We start from the raw sequence: 20590 nt of genomic DNA, 5'->3' as shown, positions 1-20590 counted from the left end.
GAGATGAAATATGGCAATGTCCTAGCCAGAGCTTGGGAAAAAAGTGAATTAATTACATTACAGTTTCTGAAAAAAAACCGCACTTCAATACATCTGGGATTTTTAGTGAGAGGAGAGCATAAACTTTGTGTTCATGTTTCATTACCCTTTAAAAAAAATTTATTCTTTTCTTCCTTTCTCCACCCTCAAAATTAAAATCTGTGAGCTTTTACTGTGCATTGACTGCAATATTTCACAGACATGCTGGTATAGTGGTTTCCTAACTGCAAATTGAAATATTTAGATATTTAGCTTTCCTGAAACCAGACATTTAGATCTTGTCCAAGTTAACTCAGGTCATTGTTTTTCCAAAGTGGATGCACTGAGTGCAATGGCAAAGGCAGTGTGTAAAACTGCATTAAGGTATTACAAGTGCAATTCCAAAATAATTGCAATTAACAAAAGAATAACAACAAAGAATTTGGTTTTTTAGGAAATTGTAGGAAAAAAGTTTTCTATCTTTTTGGCAGTATGCAGAAGTTTCTGTACAACCTGGAAAACAGTTTTAATATTGCAAAATTACCTATTTGATCACGAAAATGAGCAATAACTATGAGGTAACCAGGCTATCTATACAAAGCACAATCAAACGAAATTAAAAAAAATTGACTCTTCACATTCTCTTCATTTATTATGATGTTGCAAAATATAATTCTGTCTCTGATGAACCAAGTACTGTATAAACCAGCTTAGTAGTGTTAAATACAAGCCAACACTAAGAAAACCTTGACAATGCTCTTTTGCTATCAACATCAAACAACCTGCTTGTTTCATCAGAACCATCCTTCCTCTTTCTTAATAGTCAGTAACTAGGCATTATTTGAATAATTTTATGAGATTGCATTTTTTGCAAATTGAAATACTGGCAGAAAAATTAAAACCTGGCCATCAGTAAAGAGAACTCTTAGCTCTTCTTTCTGCTGCTCATGTTTCCCTATTTCTCTTTGTTTCCCTTAACACTAGAATCAACAGATGGTTAGAATATTCAACATTTCTTTGGCTAAACAATGTATTCTATTTGATTAACCTGTAAAAGTTGAGGACAACTTAAGAAATATTTCTCAGAAGAATTATAGACTTTCTTCTATGTATTTTAAATATATATATATAAAATTATGTGTGCAAACACAAGGTAGCTGTTGCCAAAACCGGGAGTTTTCATCTTTTATACTTTCTATTTAAACTGTAGTTCTTCAGGCTCAGAACAAATGCAATTTAAAGTATCCCATGGTACACTTTCAGGAGGACCAACAGTCTTGAAATTTTGAATATTTGAATTTTAATGTGTTTAAATGTGTTTTCTAAAACACACACTAACTGTTACTGCTTGGAATGAAACAGGCCCAGTCCCATACCAGAGTTAGCAAATATGTATAACTACAAATATTTAGATTTTAACTGGAAAATTAAATAAGGATATTCCTGGACAATGTGATTTATTACCTTTGTTTTTCCTCTAAAACAACCCAAGTACCAATCACAGTAAATGGATTTTTGACATTAAATTATTGTCACTCTCCCAGGAAGGATGAGTGTAAAGTAGCATACACAAAAATGTTCTATGTCTCTTCATATTTGCTGAAGCATCGTGTTAGAAATCTGTCTTAACCATGTATTTTCATGGTATCACTACAATTCCTTTTACAACAGTAGAGATCGAGGAGGTGCAGTTTTTAAAATATATTCAGACCAGTGAAGATCCTCTTTTCTATGATTTGAAATATGGACTGTGCCACCGCAACAGTTTCCATATAGTATGGAACACTGGATAAAATAAAAGAATTTCAATTTATGTGTTACAATACATGTTGAGTATTTACACACAAAAGTCCTATATACTGTACTATAAACATAATTATGGATGTAATTTACTCCGGAGTTTGCAATAGATTTTGGAACTTCTAGAACTTGGTAAACACTAGTAGGGAAAAATCCATTAAGGAAGAGATCGTGCCAGTGGAGAGTTATTTGTGTAATTAATATAATATAATAGGTTTCAATATTATTGTAACATTATCTTATAATGGTTGATAGTAATTGGTCCAATATATCTTTAGACTGTATAATAAAGTTTTACTATAAAAGCACTATAAGTAGAAATATATTGAATGTGTGTATTTTTCTTGAAAACGAAACAAAATTAGGTGGGATTTTAATGTGGAGGAATTTGTGCTCACTGGGGATCTGTTTCTAAACAGGAAAGTCAATGTGGTGGTGAAAATGGCTGAAGATTTCCAGGAAAAGGCATTGTTCTCTTTCGGGAATAGACCAGTTTAAAGCATTCCTTTGAAGGAGGGGGAAGTTACTTAGCCCAGGTGGGAATAGAAGGTCACTCAGAGTGAATGCTAAAGATTAAAGATTTGCTGCTGCACAGCTGTAGATACTTTTATAATTTTTTAATAGAAATATCTTGCTAAGTAGCATTTGGCATTTTCTAGTTGTAGGGACCTGGAATAATTCCAATTCATGTAATTACATTGTTACTTACTCTCTCCCTCCTTGAAGTTTCAATTACTTTCATCATCATTCTTTCACATCCTGTCCAGAACTACCAAAGGTTTCTCTATTAACAGGACTTATGTTCTAAATAGAGCTAGTGACAAGGACTTTTAATCCATAATGGTTGTTTAAAGAACAGAATCATGGGAACAAAATGAGCCTCTTTTTTCCCCCAGTTATTTGGAAAATAAAATTGGTCTAAGAAGAAATATAATTTAAGCAATTCTTTTATTGTTAAGTTAAACATCATGTTTGACCCAAATGATCCCTTTTCAATTTTATGGTCCATTGAAACTTTTGTGACCAGCATATTTGGAATTAACAATGAATCAATTATTTAAATTAATGGAATTTCAACCTAGATATGATTTCATTACACAAAGAAATATTCTCAATTGATTATTTGGTATTTTACGGTGTCAGTGGCAATTTATTGGAAGGGACTGAGAACTAATCTGGGAGGCAACACAGTGCTTGCACTGTAGCCCAGTTGAAATGTGGCAAAATTTCCCCTGTACTGGTTCTAGTGGATTCCTGAAACCCCTAAGTCACATTAATATCTAAATAAAGCCTAAACAGTTACCTGGAGTTACCCACATGGCTTAAGTATACAAAATCCTATAAAGTTCATAGCAAAGTATCACGCCAGTGCAGACAAACTTGCCCCATCATGTTGAGATACAGGACATGGTTGCTGTTGCAGAGCACCCTGATGTCAGTGAGAGTACGGGGATGCTAAGGAGCTGCAACAACCCCAGATTTCCCCTTCTGGAAGCCCAGAATAACTGTGGTCAGAAGGAAAAATAAACTGCTACTCTAGAGAAATCCAGGCCCAGGCTAACACTGGAGTTCTCAGTATTGAGAAACAACTCATCACAGTACTACCTTGGTAGAACAGATTTCACCTAAAACATATGGAAAGCAAATCAGTAAATAGTTCTTTCCCCTTTAAGTGATACTCAGAAAGTCAACATTTTAAAAACAAAAAGAAATTTGCATTTAAAATGTCAGAACCTATTTTCAATGTGTATTGAGAGCAGAGGAAATCAGACACAAAGAAATTTGAAACTTCTTCTCTGCAACCTAAGGCATCACTTATCTCTGATCTGATCTCAATGAAAAATTTGCTAGGTACAATAGAATAAGTTGCAGAGAAAGAGGCAAATTATGGCAAATACCTCAAGATATTATTGGAAATATCTTCTTTGAAAGGTAGCAGCATTTTTATTCAAAGCATTTTCAATTGCAAGGCTCATCCTTTCTTATCAAGATATTTTTCCCTTAGTTATGCCTGTGAGTCTGAGTTCAGTAGCCCACAGATCTCTGCACTTATTTTTCAGGCAAGAATCATAGCAATTCCCAAAGATAAAAACACAGCAGTTTCACATAGCAAGGCAGCAAATGTGGTCTATTTCTGAAACTATATGTGTTATTCCAATGTTCCTGGAAAAGTCCATTTCTCAACAGCGAAACATGGGGTTTTTATGTTATGTTGCTAATGTGATACATTTAGTCAAAATGATAACAATCTGATTTCACATAATATGCTAAATATCTTGAAATGCAACCACAGGAGACATGTACATCCAATATACATCACTAAAGAAAAGATTTTGATTGAACAACTAAGTGAAATTGATAGTTTTAAAGAAGCTCCTGTTAAAAAATATTCTTTAACTCCAGATGAAGAAGTTTATTGTAGCATATATACTTTCAGAATGGAATTTTTTCCTCTTGTTTCTGTATTTATCTTAATGATGACGCCAATTCTTTTTATTTTCTAAATTATAACTCTAATTTGGATAAAAGAAACCTCAGATTCTGACCAAATTAATGTGTCTTCTGTTCTCAGTTGTATGCATTTCTGCATTGGCCTTATTTGCCAACAGTGAAAGTAACAACACATTTTAAGGGTTGCTATGCCAGAAAGAGCCAAACAGTACAGTATTTCCATGCTTATCTCTGCAAGACCATAGTGTCGTCTAAATTATTTCTAGTAAATAGCTAAACCTAAAAAATCTTCATCTTCTGAATCTTTCAAAGCTGAAACAAATGCTAGTCATATCCTGAAATCACAAACATGTATTCTGTTATCAGCTAAGAAATATTTAAGGACAATTAAAGGACTCTTCTACCTGTTTTCTGGAAATAAAATGGTAAGAATGCTAGCCTAATTTGGAAACTAGTTCGTGATGTAGATGTTTCCAAATATCATCTCCTTCTAGGATCTGTAGCTGGAATGGAGAGCAAGAATTGTGTCTCTATGGAAAATGCATGCAAGATCTAAAGATTTCCAGCTATTTCCATATACAGCTTGCAGGAAAAACAGTCCCATATTTTACTGGAATCTGTTGGGAGATATGCTTTTTTGAAACATTTTTGACTTATTGCTAGTTTCCCCCAAGCATCTGTTCGTCTCATAGCCAACTGCAGCACTTCATCGGCCCTGATCTCCTCGGTCCTGTCATTCTGTACTGGTTTACTCAGCTCTGCGTGCTGTCTCCTCTGCTGATGATTGCGGAGGACAAACTTTCTGAGAGGGATAAGAGCTGCCAAGGAGCAGTTTAGTGCATGTCTGACAGAAAATTTATGATGAAAGCATAATATAGCTTTTGTTATGACTGCGTGCTTCATTTCGCTATGGCTGTACTTCAAGCACGTGCCTGCCTGCACAAATTCTTGCTGCACTTTCTCATGTGGAGGGCTCCTGAACATGGGATACCCATGTATCACAGAAACTCTGGACATTAGTCTTGACAGCTACATTGAGAAAAAATTCTGAAGCTAATCACTGCTCATGACAGGGTGGTTGTAACTAGATGAACTTTAAGGTTCTTTCCAACCCAAAGCATTCTGTGATTATATGATTCCAAGCTGATGTTTTCACAGTAATACTACAAACCTCTGTGCATCATTTAAATTTTTTGAGAACATTGTCCATTGTTCTTTGTACTGCAATAGCTTGAATAACTCAGTTTGAATGATATATTGAATTGTTTCGACTGGAAAGTGGTCTGTCTACTAAGCTCATGTGGGAGATGGTAAGAAAGTCTTGAGGCTTTTCAAAGGTAACTTGAAACCTTACAACAAAGTAATTAGCAAGGAATACAGACAAAAAGGAGATATCCAACCTCTGGCATCTACATTTGAGTGTTTGAATGCCAACTGGCCTGCAGTGAAAGCACCACTAAACCCAAGGAGCATTTAAAGTGTTTCAGTGGGAAACATGTTAATCTACTTTATTTGGATACAAGGTGAATAATGCTGACCTATGCCTATTTAGGGCTTTTCATCTTATTCTCTCTGTGCCATTCTGTATAAAATGAAAGTCATGTTATCATTAAGATGTTAAAATTTTTGCAAAGATGCATTGGTGCATCTTCACAGTTAGCCATGAATGGTAATTTAACTTCAACATGCAGAGTCTTTTCAGTTTTGGAACTATTTTGAGACTGAATTTATTCTCCATTAACTGTTTTCAGACAGCAGTGATGGCTCACCTGTCCCTGCATGTTGCAGAGTTTGATTCAGAATTTGTTCCACCAAAAAAGCTTCTAGTTATGGCAGTAGTGAGGTGCCAAAACTTTCCAGGATCCCCATTCATGAAGAAAATGGACAGAGGATAAAGGAACAACCTTTTAGAACTTAGAGTCATTATTTTCACTGATAATGTCTCGGTTAAATAATAGGAAATATACCTAGGCATACACAAAATGCAACTAACTGCTTTGCATTTCACTCAGCCCTTAGAAAATGCCAGTATACCCAAGCATCTCAACATCACTAACATCTGTAAAATGCTGTATGAAAAAGTGGCCTAAACAAATGAAATGTTGATCTGCCTTTTATTAATTTCATTTTTTATCTTCTTGTATACAGACGTTTGACAGCTGTGACATTCATGGGCAATGCATTTGAAAAAGAAGACATAAATATTCAGAGACATATTAGAATGCTGTTCAATGTAAGCACCTGTCTACTTAGTGTTGACAGAAAATCATTTACTTTGCTTTATGCATGTTCTCTCCAGAGACTACAGAGGTCCTATTTTATTTAAGGAGCTGGTCCCAACATCAGTACTAGCTCTTGAAAATGCAATATATACATCTAATTATATTTATTAAGGAAACAACTTTGGCTTATATTTTTCTCTAATACTGAAATCATTTTTTCAACCTCTACTTCAGAATTTCCTTCCCTGGGGAAATGAAAGAGGAATGGGAAAAGGGAATAAGGAGTGAAAAAGTATGACCTCATGATGTCTTTAATTACAATATCAAAGAAGATGGCATAGGGAGAAAAATGTAATGGAAATAGTACATAAAAAGATATGTAATGCAAAAGGGATCACTGCCTAGTCTTTCTGATGTCCAGTGCTCCAATAGTTTCTCTAACTTTGAGAAGTGACATAAATAAAGCTAACTTAAATATTTTTTAAAAAGGGAAATTGATACTCAATGTCATGTTATCTTGAAAAATATCTTAAAGTATTGTGAAATGTAGGAGTTTTTTCTGCTTTTTTGGTAGTAAGCCAAAAGATCAGTGGAAACAGGACTCATCCAGTGACTGGGACTGCTGCTACATCTCTCAAAAACCAATCAATGAATAAAACCCACAAAACCCACAAACAACACAAACCCCCACACCTGCCACTCGAATCTCTCCCAAAATCTCTGTCCTGAACCAAATAAAGACACACGCGAGAAATCTGGAAGTCATGAATTTTAAGCCTGAGAGAGTAATGACTCCCACAGAATGTACTTCTCCACTAGGGAAGATCATTTCACAATACGGTTCTGGTTTCCATAACAAAGAATGCCATGACAAGTTTGTACAGACAGTAAGTGTCTCACTCAGTCTTGAGGGTTTTTTCTTTTTCTTAGATGAGGTGGAGATTTTGGTGCATTCACATGAAAATGACCTTTAACTCTCAGTATGAGGAGAGGGAGAGGAGAGGAGAGGAGAGGAGAGGAGAGGAGAGGAGAGGAGAGGAGAGGAGAGGAGAGGAGAGGAGAGGAGAGGAGAGGAGAGGAGAGGAGAGGAGAGGAGAGGAGAGGAGAGGAGAGGAGAGGAGAGGAGAGGAGAGGAGAGGAGAGGAGAGGAGAGGAGAGGAGAGGAGAGGAGAGGAGAGGAGAGGAGAGGAGAGGAGAGGAGAGGAGAGGAGAGGAGAGGAGAGGAGAGGAGAGGAGAGGAGAGGAGAGGAGAAAGCAAAGCAAAAAGGAAAAGGAAAAGGAAAAGGAAAAGGAAAAGGAAAAGGAAAAGGAAAAGGAAAAGGAAAAGGAAAAGGAAAAGGAAAAGGAAAAGGAAAAGGAAAAGGAAAAGGAAAAGGAAAAGGAAAAGGAAAGAATACAACTCCGAAGAAGCACAGCCTAATTTTTGGCCCAAACACTCCAGCCCATTTTATTTCACCTGTATGTAACGATGTTCACTCGGCCCTGGTCGCTCAGCGCAGTGAGTGGGGGAGGTCTGGAGCGCGCAGGATTCCCGGCGCATCCCGAGCCGCACAAACGCTGACAATGCTGCCACCTAAGGACCGCCGGCGCCAACTCCAGCTCGGGGAGCGGCTCCCGGCAGAACCGCGCGGGCGAACTCGGGCTCCCGAACGGGCTCCATTCACCTGCTGCGCTGATGGAGCGGCTACTTGGGTTTGTCTAGCTCAATGCTTTTATATAATTTCATTAGGATCATCACACAGCAGCCTAACCTGCCTACAGAAATTATGAGCTGCAACTCCAGGCCCCATATGAACCCTTTTGCTCAATTAAAGCTAAGAAGCTTTTTATAGAAAGATTTTTTTTTTCCTTAAAGCACACACAAGGAGCAATGGAGCATGATATGCCTTTCTTCACATTAAGGTAATTATGTAAAGGCAGTAACATTAAAAATACTTCCCGAAGTCCAAAATTTACACTGCTATTGCAGATATTTAAGCCTGTCATTTAAGAGATATTGCCACAATTTTCCTATTCTATGGAAGAAACATGGGTGATTAGACCTAATGTGTTCAGATCTCTTCATGTCTCTCTCCTAATATTAGCACTTACTACTAAAATATCATGATAGTCTAGAAAACTAATCTTCTAAAATCTGTTGGAGGATAACCATCTGTATTTACACCTTTAATTTGGTCTTTTCATGGTATTTCAATTTTTAAATTATATATATTTCATATAATAAATCAGCATTGCTATTTTATTGCCACTATTGGCAAGTTCTCTCACTTTTCAATATTACTGTCCTAAGAAGATAGTGCACCTAGCTGGAGTAAAGTAGCCCTTAAACAAATTTACTTCTCAACAAAATAAAATAAAATGAAATAAAATAAAGTAAAATAAAATAAAATAAAAATATTCCTCAACTAATCTGCCAATGCTTTATCATTATACATTAAATAAAGCAAGGTGAAAAGGGTGCAGTAGAGAACAAGCTGGCAGGCTCTTATCTATGCAGCCGCGGAGGGGCTGGAGACGACAGGAGGGTGAGCAAATCTTAGGTGCCACTTTCTACTCCCAAAGATATCTCTGCATATCACATTGCCATCACTGAACAAAATGCAGAAGCAGAAACCTGACAGGACTCAAAGTAGACAAAAATGGTGCTGGCAGACAGGCTCCAAACCAGATAGGATTTCTATACATTATTGGCTATCTGTAGATCCTTGGAGAACCCACAGGGGTTTTTTGAGCACCTTTCCAAAGTGACTGATGTTCCTAATGTGTTGTACCAGAACATTAAGGTAAAACATTATGCTATTTGCCACATCTTGTACATTTCAAGCATCAATCTGCAAAGTAGTCTGTTCTACAGTTACACACTGAAGAACTGACTGTAGTTACACGCTGTAGAATCCTCCTACATTTTCCATCTTTCCCATCTGAGCACTAGTCAGCTAACTTGCTATGATGACATTAGACCTTCAGTACTTGGGAAATACCCCAATTAAACTAAATTTTGTTCTCATTTGTTTTCATGCTACCCATGTACCAAAGGAAGGCCCTGATATAGCTAACAGAATCAAACTGGCCTTGGTAGGCAATGTGGAATGGAGAATCAATCTCATAAACTGAGTAAGAAGCACTTGAGAAGTTAGAATATCTTCTATATTTTCTTGAAAGTAATACCACAGTGATTTTTAAACATATTCGTTAGTAACTTCTTATTTATTATGCACATGCATAAAAGTGAGAATAAGAGTTATTCTATTAAAACCAATAGAAGTACTCCTGTGATTAAAATTTCATTTATGCTGAAATAGGGCCTTACATTCTACATACACTTCCATTCAATATGTGCATATTGTGAATATTAAATAATGTTAAATTACTCCCTTTTTCATAATAGAATCAGCTTGACAGTTACAATGTTCAAGCACTAAGCAGCACGTATTACAATGGCAGCTCCCTATCATGCAGTAATTTTCTTCCTTTTAATATTCTTGAAATTTAGCTCTCACAAGTAGGTGAAATGATTCTGTCTTTGAAAAGTAATTTGGCATGCTCCTTTAGACTAGTCAGTAAGACTCCACTCTCTCATGTATCAATGTCTTTGAGTAACATGAGTTTGCTGAGGCTTGCTGCTTCTCAGTTCTCTTTAGGAGCAGAACAAGGATGGATCCTAGATTCCCATTTGAGGAAAAATGTGTCACCACCTCCATCTTGACCACCACTGTGCAACCCTCTTTTTTTTTCTCCATAGTAGTGGAGTGGAAGTTTGGAAAGAGGACAAGAAAGCAAAACATTTTGCCTTTCACTTCCCATTACATACTGGGCGCTCTGGTTTTCTTCCTGAGCTTAAAGAGTACTAAAGTCACAAGCAGGAATCTTCACTGCATTCTTCCTGGGCACCATGTCAGGTCTAAGGTCTCCTTAACCATTTAATGAAGTCAGGAGTCCACAGATTTAGGAGGTGAAAGAAATAATTGCATGACTAGTTGTAGAACTAGTATATACTGAATACACCTCGCTTTCATTAATTTTACTACTATGACTTAGGCAAAGAAGACGGGACCAGTGAGAGTTCCTGAAAACCACTCTTTTAGGAATTAGGTATTGTGGCAGACAGTGAGAAACTCAGAAATTCTGGGACAAGGTCAGACGTTGTCTTTTTGCTGGAGGTGTCAGGATCCATGTGCAGTCTTCCCGGAGTACAGATTTCCGTGGATGTCCCATGGCTAATTAAAACCCCCTCTCTCCTCAGGGTATTAGAATTAGAATTTTCTACCTTCTGAAAGACAAAACACAAAGGTGAAATTATTGCAGTCCTGCTACCTGAGGGTTAGTAACTGTATTTCTGTAATTCAAACCAGATTTCATCTGTAAAGAATCTGCATTTGGAAGAAAAGATGCATTAAAAAAAATAAAATAAGAAAGATCAGGCATATCATCTGTGATTCTATGGGTTGTGACTTTATCTGACAACTCACAGGAATGTCACAGTAAACAGCAATCCAAAGAGAATAATAGATTCATAAACATTAAAGATAGAAAAGTCCATTTTATAATGACTCTTTGTGGTAATGCACTATTATATATTAGGCAATCTATTGTTTTCCCCCATGTTATTTTTTCTCCAAATTTACATTCTTCATAGATTTTTATTTAACAGGTCTAAGTTTATTCAGACTGCTTTACCAGATAATAGAACAATTCTGTAATCATCATCCTTCTCTGAAAAGATTACTTCATTGGACTTCAGAAATTTTTAACTATATTTGGTTTAGATTGGGTTAAATGAAAATAAAATAAAATTAACTTAAATGAAACACTAATTATTAGAAACTGAACACTGTGGCTAGGAAATACTGAAAAAGAAAATTCTTCCATTTATGACTCATTGTTTGTAGGATTAGCAACTCTTTTAAATACTAGCTTGATTTAGCTGTAACAAGTGCATCAATATAAATATAATAGGACATTCCTAAGGGGAATTGCAATTACAAAGAAAATAAATTAAAATTCCATATTTACTACAATAAATGTTATGCCAAAAAATTTTATACCTACCAGAAACACAGAAAATACTATACCCAAAGCTAGAATACTGTTCCAGTACAAAGCATGCCTAATATATAACCTCCCAAATACACAGTATATCCCTAGTAAAGATATAAATTATGGTTGCAAATGAGACCACAAACAAAATTTTGCTCAAGGCATGAATCATAAATTCAAACAATAATCATCTCCTGCATGAGGCACAACTACTTTGTTTACTTCTTATACCCTGTTTCCTAAACATGAAGATGAAAGTAGGTCAAGTAAATTTAGCATCTTTTCACATGAAGTATGTTATGATAGCGGGTGGCACAGCCTAATTTACAATTACATGAGTTTACATGAATATGAAAATATGTGTTTTCACTGTGCTGTGTCATTACACATATTGACATTTTACTCACAATGACACAGAATCATAGAAAACACCAAAGATTTGGAGTAGGGAGGGAGCAGAAAGGGAAAGAAATATTTACCATAGTTGCAGCTTGAACAAAATATCGATTTATTAGGAAAGAACTTCACATGATGTTGAATGTTATTTTATAACTGCTTGCAGGTATGTTTATGCAGTGAGTTACAAGGGAAGAGGAGGGAAACTGAGAAATAAACTGTTTCATTTACTTTCTAAAAAGTTTCAATTTTGTTGTACCTATTGAAATAAATGTTTTGGTTTATTATAATGATTTTTTTTCATGGAAGGAAGAAGGATTTTTGTGTGGACAAAGAACATTATTTCTGGAACAAATACGTTCCAAAAAAAGTATCTCATCAGTTGTGGATGAATATCTTGCTGAGACATTAGTCTATCAAGACTAGAATATGGCTTGTTTTGTTAAACTAAGCCTTCTTATTTATCCAACTTTAATGGAATAAAAAGAACGTCAAGCAACATAAATTCTCTTTTCAAAGAAGCATCCTTGTCTGCATATATGGCTGGATGAATAAGCCTATTTAATAAAGAAAAGGAGAAGAATGAGAGATGGTCATATACCAGGAATTGCTTCCACATAAATCAGTAATTTTATCACATTAGTGTTTAACAAAATGCTGGATTCTAGTATGCATTCATATTGTCCCAAGTCTAAGTCCATCAGAAACTGCAAAAAGAGTGGATTTCTTATCGAACCACAGGGTTTAAATCTTCAACTCTACAAGGTACTCTGAAATTCATTCATGATCCAGGAACAAGTCACACATTTGAGGTAAGCATGAGGTGAAATGCTTCGCTGAGGCACAGACACTGACAACTTCCTGATCTAACACAGCCTGTTTCTTAAAGGGTGCTGAATTCCTGAAAAAACTTGTCCATTTTAAGAGGCGTCCAATTCTAATTAGGTTTCATCATGATTTGTTGCATTATTTGAATATGACACAGTGTTTTGAAATTTGGAGTGAAGTGTTTTTGCAGTTGAGACCTTGTCTGCAATTTCAACCAAAATCACTTTTTTCCTGTCAAGTTATAAAATTCTAAAACCGGGGAAATATAGCTTAAAAACGTGCCTTTAAAAACAAAGGCAACAAATCTTTTCTTCTAGTTTGATCAGAATAATCCCAAATAACTAATGAGAAATAAAAGCATATGTTTACTGTGTTTGCCACAGTAAAACTAAACACAGATTGAACTAAAACTAAATGCAGATGAACTAACACAAAGTTTTGCAGTTTTTAAGACTTTCCCAGACACTACGAACCAAAACTCTCTATATATTTTAATGACTGAATAAAGGTAAATAATATTACACAGTTGTATTATATTTCCAGTGTCTGAGTAACTTCAAGAAAGTATTTTATAAAGAAAAATTTTTGAAATCAGATGTGATATTCTGTAATATCTATCTTAAAGAAGATATTCTATTGTGGGCTCCTTCCTTTTTCATTTGCAATTGTTTTACCTATCCATGTCAATTCCAACAATTACTTGCTTAAAAGAAGAGCACCATTTGAATGCTGTACTTTGACTCCTTTTTGCAATGGGGCAGCTGAAAACAAGAAGAAGTAGCAACAAAAGCTGAGGAGCTGCTGCCTTTTTGGACAACATATTCTTTGCAAATCACCTTTTGAAAATCATAGATAATAGTGATTTTTTTGCATTGTAAAAAAATTCACTCAGTGTGTGTATTCACTGGCTACTAGACTGGCCAAAAGAAATCCTACTTTGCAAGTAGGAGAATTAAATCACTAAATAGCAAATAAAGTAATTCTAAATATATTTACCAAAGCTGCAGGATACTATACGTGCTGAAAAATGGCAGGAAAAAGTTATTCATCAGCTGCTTGCTATCCCAAGTTATTTGTAAATAAGAACTGACTCTGAGGCTTTGGAATAAATAATGGTATAGAGTCAGCACCCAACATACAGTTATGTGGTATTCACAGCATTATCAATTTAGTACCTTGGCAAAATAAACCTCAGTAAACACATGCTTGTCTGTGTTAAGAAAGCCAAAAGAATTGTGAAATGTGTTGGCATTTTTACTGCTGCTGACACTTGTTCACTAGTTACTCACCAAGATACATATTTCAGCCTGACCACTGAAAAGCTTTCAAGGGTGAACAGCTTTCAGCCACAGTACAGAGCTGTGGTTCTACGCTGCTGAAAGCTTGTATTTCACCTCTGTACTGAGTTTTGCATGTGTTCTAATTCCTTCTCCTTCCAGGATCTTTCCTAGCTTCACAAATGTCCCCATACAGAAAAAGTGCCAGAAGCAGCAAGCGTTAGAAGAGCAAAGGTTAACATTTCCTCCTATGGAAAACCATAGCAATGACATTTTACCCTCACAAAGCACTTGCCTCTCTGCAGCCGACTTATTAAAGTGCATGCATTCATGCTAAGTACCTTGATATCTAAATTCTTCTTAAGCCTTTTCTTTCAATAGAATACTCAAGTTTTCAGCCAAACCTGGCCCTGGTCAGTAACCCAGGAAGACAGATTGATGCAAAAACCTGCTAGTCTGGGCTAAAGTGCTGCCAGTTAAGGTGTAATGTCACCCTAGGGGAAGCAATGTATTCCTTCAGCCAGCTTGCAGATACTTAGAGATCTTCATATCAGACTTACAGAGATTTGTTTACCAGAGAGAATTCCTTTTTCCTTATTTAACTCACCAAAAGTAGTCTAGATCTATTTCTGGGTCAATAAAACCCACACAATTTCAAGAAGACATTTTCCTTGTCAACAGATGAACATTGGACAGTCACAGTAGACCCAAATAACAGTGTCTACAATGACAATTATAAAGAATGTTTAATTTTGAGCATACAAATTTAAGCAACAAATTCCACATGGCTTTTCTAAAAGTTATATCTTGCCCTATAATGAAATAAATAAGAATAGATGAGTGCTCTACACTTCCATAATGCATTCCTCCTAAGCCCCTTTCATTAGGAATGTATTTCTGGGCTTACATTCAGCACAGGCGTGCTGGTTTTACACTAAGGGACTTTTCCAGAGAGTTCTTGGCCAGGAAATTATAAAATGTGAATTTGAAATTTCCATGAAATACTACTCTTTGATGTCTTCCCCATATCCACTTTTGTTTGTTTGTTTGCTTGTTCGTGTTGTTTTTTTGGTTGGTTGGGTTTTTTTAAGACCAGGGCTCCCAAATGCATTTTGTTGTAATGGCCTGAATCAAGATATATCCTTTGCAGGGCAAGAAAAGAGAGGAATAATTAACAAGTAAATATGATATACCTCACATGATCTCCAAGCAGAATTTTTATTAATTTTAAAACCAAATAAGGTGGGAGGGGGTTGGTTGGTTGGTTTGTTTGCTTTTTAATCAATATGCCTAAACCCGCAATACTTTGTGCATTTCTCCTATACAGAACACAGAACATTCTCTCCAGTCAAACAGAAAGGTCATATAGATAGTTATTGCCTGTGCCAAAGTGGTGACAGGCTAAACTAATAGGTAAGAACTTTTAGGTTGGATTACAAGTGAAAGTTAATGTTGCTCTATAGCTATCAAACAGGTTTTTTGCTAACATGTGAGAAGCTATGATGAATAACAAGCATTTGGGTACTTTCTAAGGGTCTAAGAGCTGCCTTTGAACAGACCATTGATGCTACTGAATAGTCAATGCAGCTTGATAAAAAAAAATGAAATTAATAAAGAAAGATAGAGGGGAAATATGGGAGAATTGAGCCATAACATATCTAAGTTTTGTTAATTGCAAAAAAAAAAAGGACTTAATTTCTCAGGAGTTTTTAAGAAATATGGGTCAAATCCAAATGATTTCTGAAATATGCATATTTATAAAATTTATCAGGACACCTATTTGCTAATACAGCTTTGAATTCACACATTTTGAAAAAAAATACACTAGTTGAGTCATCTCATTATTATTCTTCCCTCCTTTAATCTGATCAGCAAATGTTAATAAAAGTGCAGACTACTTCTAAAGCACAAACTCCCAAAACTACCCACACTGAAGTTCTGAGTTTGAAGATTTAACTTACTGAAACAATAAGGAATGAAACCTTGTAACACACTGAGCATTAAGCTAAAGACAGGAACTGACCTTTAAAATGGCCAAGTGACCAAGCCCTTGGCATGACTGCAGAGGAGTGCAAGCAGTTTTTCCCACAACAGTAGCAGTGGTTATACATCAGGATGTTCAAAGTTTGTGTTTAAATCTTTTTTAATTTTCCATATTTTTAAAGAAACCCCTATGGAATTCAGGGAAACTGATTACAATGAAAATCGAAAGTTGTCTGAAAACCACATCTTTTAAATAACTAGTCAGCTTTTGTCACACAGGAGTCACCTTCATTACCTGTGTCACCAGCAATTTACAAATCTTTCACACACCTGAAGCATAATATATGAGATTTTTATTCATATGTGGTATCTTCTAATGCAAATCTGTCTTCAGTGTAAAACCAGGGCTTCTGTGCTGTAGGTGGAAGGAAGGGTGAAAAACACTCTACCAACAGATAACCATCTGGCAGATTCCCTTTCTCTCTCTGCTATCTCCATGTGATTTTTATCACTTTACAAAATGTCATTAAGCAAACAGAGACGACCACAAGCAAACCTTTAGTTTCACAAAATCATGTTTTATAAACTGTTGAGAAACACTGACATGTAATGAAACCCTATTCCCTATATGTCTTCCTCTCTGTAAATGATTTCTTTCCCTCTCTCCATGTATAAATAAAGAGAAATGTGTCTGTGTATTTGCCATTTGGTCTTTTTCTCTTTCTTTTTCTTTTTTTTCTTTTTTTTTTTTTTTATTTGGTCATCATAATCAAGGGCTATTACTGCAATAGATCTTATCTTTAGAATGGGAGTCCCCTTGCACCTTCAGTTCAGATTTTTGTTTATGCTTGGCTGCAATTGTGGCTGTTTCTGATAGTTTTAGGTCAGCCATGACAGACTATGGGTGACACTAAATAAACAAGCTGGGAGTCTGTGACTAAGAAGGAATGATACTGGTTCTCAGAGTTTGATTTTCTCTGGTTAATCAACAATTTGTTCAGAATAACTCATTGTGAAAAGTAGCTGTTTGCTAGACTACACATATTATGCTGTAAGGTCAAAAAAAAAAAAAAATTTAAAATCCCCTCACAACTCACAAAGGCAAGCAGAAGGAACAAATCATGCTCAGTCTTGGTTTGGTTATAGTAGGCAGCAGAATTTATTTGTTTATTTAATTTATGTTCAGCTATTTCTTCCTGCCTCCTCCCTTCCTTCTCTCAGTTGCATTCCAAGGCAGTAAGTTGATCTGAACAGAGTCTGTCAGGGAATAGATAGGACACTTCCTTACAGCCTGCTCACGGGGGATAAAAATTCAATGACCAATTTACTAACTGTACTCATGGAAGAAGAGGTAGAATAAGATCCCATGAGAAGGGGTAAAATATCCCAACCAAATGGGTACCTGCTCCAGTTCTCTGGATTTTACTGTCTGTGTTGAATGATTTTACACATTTCTTACAACTCCTGCTTCTACAGTCATATCATTATATCAGTTTCTAAACTCAGTTTTTATTCACTAATTTTTTTTAATGTATTGCTTGCCTCCATGGTCATGGAGGAAGCCCTTAAAAATGTGTACCCTAAGGCGGAAATGCCAACACAATAATAGTACTAAAACCTTATTTTTATGCATTTATTTTTAAACTTTAGGAATTTTAAGTCAGTCTTGTGATTAGGAAGAATATGAGAACAGACTCTTTTAAAGCCTGAGGCTGGTGATGCTGCCTACCTGGGATTATGAAAGTATTATAAACTCTCATTTTTAATATGATGTTTTTACCTTGAATAATAAAGATTCAAACTTGATGTAAATGACAAGAAATAAATTATTTTAATGCAATTTTCACTTGTTTAAAATTTGGCCCAGAAGTCCAATACAGGCTGAGAGTCAGCCATTGAGCTAGCCAGGGGTAAGCAGTGTCTCAGTGCAGTTTCTATTGCACAGACATTCCTTTCAAAAACCAAAGACATCATACTGCACATCTTCTTGCAAAACTTTCACAGATTAGTGAATAGTTAGAAAATCTACTGTACCTAAACTTCCATAGAAGTGGACTTTCTGACACTGGATTATCTGTTATGTGCCGGTAAATGAGAAGAAACTTTTGTAAAGAGGTTTACTTGCCCCTGGGAAGATGTAGGTGTCCTGTTTATAATCCAACTAACATGGCTCAGCGAAGTATGAACTAAACTATTTCTTAAGCACACCTCGGTCATAGCATCCTGATGCAACAACTAGTAGCTACCCAAACAAAAACATGGGATTGAATGGAAATAGTATAAATATGTTTTTCTTGAGGCTTGCCTACTGCCAGAGTGTATCCTGATCCCATTGAAAACTAACTACCAGGTTATCAGTGTCCAAGTTTAACATTGCCTAGGGTTATTTTATTTTTAAATTGCTTCTATATCCACCAGAATCATCTCAGCTAAGCCTTCAACAACCCAGGCCTTTAGAATCAAACCTTAGCCAGCACTACTATGGTTTAATTAGCTGTGCATTTGCCTCCTGGCCAGATCCAATAAATATGCATGTATTGGCACAGCTGCATCTCAGCATGCATACTTAAATTAAAAATGTTTCCTTTGATGCTCTGGCAATCTTGGCATTCATTCACTTTGCCAGAAGCACTATCAAATCACAAAATACTTGTCCAGTCATCATCACAATGTACAATCATGAAAATGTGTTACCAGTTTAGCTGCTCATATTATGTGCGCCGTAACCTGAAATTCTTCATGCTTATGTACAGTTATGGAGAAGGATGCTCCCATGTTTCTCATGACTGAAAAGTATTCCCATATGCCAAATAAGATGAAGCTGGTCAAACAACACCTGTCTTCTATTGAGATTACTTGCACTAATTTATATTGAAAGTGTTATTTTCATAACTTCAGTTATATTTTCTATTTAAAAGATGCAGAATTAATTTGTTTTGTTTTCTCCACTTGACATTAGCAGCTTTATGGAACAATGGCCTTGCTAGTCACTGATGATGAATTATTAGTTATTTTTACCAAAAAAAGGAAAATTGAATGTTATACAGTTTTTTTAAAGGCCACACTGAAAGGGTGTGCAGTGGGATACATTTCTTTCCCCTCTTGACCTCTCCACACTAAACTCCAGTCTAGTCACAGGAGCAGGGGAGGCAATACCTGTTAGACTGACATGTATACTTGTCACAGCAATAGGAATTTCAACTAACCTGAAATTACTAAGCAGCACAGTATGTGTGGGTGGCAAGGAATCTGAGGAATATTAGGGAAAAGGATCAGATCAGGGGTTGCAACCAGAATTCAAAGCACTTTCTTCTCTTCCTACTGAGATACCCTGGGAATTCAATAAATCTCTTCTATAAATACTTTACATGCTTCAAGTTCACAGTGGAAATCCATCAGCTTAAAAATTCGTGCTATCAGAAAGCATATAAAGAAACTAGATAAGTAGCCACTTTCTCTGAAGATGGTTAAGGACGGTTATTTCTTCTGAAATCTAGCATAACTGATGTTTATTTTTATACAAACATTAAATGTGGACAAATAAAATCCTTACAATGAGATCCTTCATCATGCTTATCAGGAATTCTGCTTGCAGACTGGGGAAAAATCTTTATTGAAACCATTGGCTGCTTGAAGTTTTTCAAATCAGAACACAAAAGAGAGAAATGAAACTCTCTTTTCACAGTACAATTCTCAACCTACCAGAAAAAAACCCAGATCTTACTCTTAGTTTATGGAGCTAAATCTACTATGGTAAAACCAGAACATTTACTGGTCACCACATTAATTAAAAATTAAAATCACTATATGTTAAAATATCTTTTAAAAAAATCCTGTGACACCACAATGCACATCTGCTAAATAACCATTGTTTTAAAAATCTAGTTTGGGCATGGTTTGATACCTCCTTAAACATCACTTCTTTGAAAGTTAAAAGTCCATTGGAGAGGAGATCTTTTTGCACTGAGATAGCAGGTAGAGACTTAGATATATCAAAGATATAATTGCCAACACTGAGTTTTCTCTTGAACATTAAAGTTTATTCTGAGGAAGAAAATGAAGAATATTCTTTTATGAGAAACACAGTTGGATTAGTGACTGAAAAATAAACTTAATTTTTCAGCTCACTTAAACTTTAGAAGTGCCAATGAACATTTCCATAAAATAGAATGTTTCACAAGCCTCACATGTGCTGTGTATTATTGTAAATCAAGAACACCTATTTTTTAAGATTGTAAATGGTCCCATACTGAGTACTGAAATACTGAATGATGCTGGTAGAAAAATAATGAATAAGCTTTAAGGAAAACACCAGGATTTCACATGCAGGGTTTTGAATTTTTTCTGCTTCAAATTTTCCTCAAAATCCCAAATTTTAAAATTCATATTGGGAAATAAAATCCCAATTCAGGATAATTGAAATACTTTATTATGATAAAATTGGGGTTTCTCATTAATACAAAAACAGTGTAATGCTAAATTTTAAATACTATTTTCTCTGATACATAGAAAATTGATTAAATTTTTAAATAAACAGTTTTAAGTAAAAGAGCAAAAGAGAAAAATATTGGCTTCTTT

General features: G+C 35.6%; 1 protein-coding gene across 3 annotated transcripts in view; it reads right to left on the bottom strand.

Annotated features, from left to right (window-relative positions):
- LOC106629487 (uncharacterized) overlaps nt 1-20590 on the bottom strand; it is a 261896-nt gene that overhangs the window by 168821 nt on the left and 72485 nt on the right. For all 3 annotated transcript variants that reach the window (XR_012580792.1, XR_012580791.1, XM_074542767.1), the window contains one exon: nt 7948-10761. The gene's annotated coding sequence lies outside the window, so the exon portion shown is untranslated. The remainder of the gene's footprint in view (nt 1-7947; nt 10762-20590) is intronic.

Source organism: Zonotrichia albicollis, chromosome 6, assembly GCF_047830755.1.
Source record: "Zonotrichia albicollis isolate bZonAlb1 chromosome 6, bZonAlb1.hap1, whole genome shotgun sequence".
Classification (NCBI taxonomy): Eukaryota; Metazoa; Chordata; class Aves; order Passeriformes; family Passerellidae; genus Zonotrichia; species Zonotrichia albicollis.
Note: the sequence above shows the minus strand (reverse complement) of the source record. Positions and strands in the feature narration are given on the sequence as shown.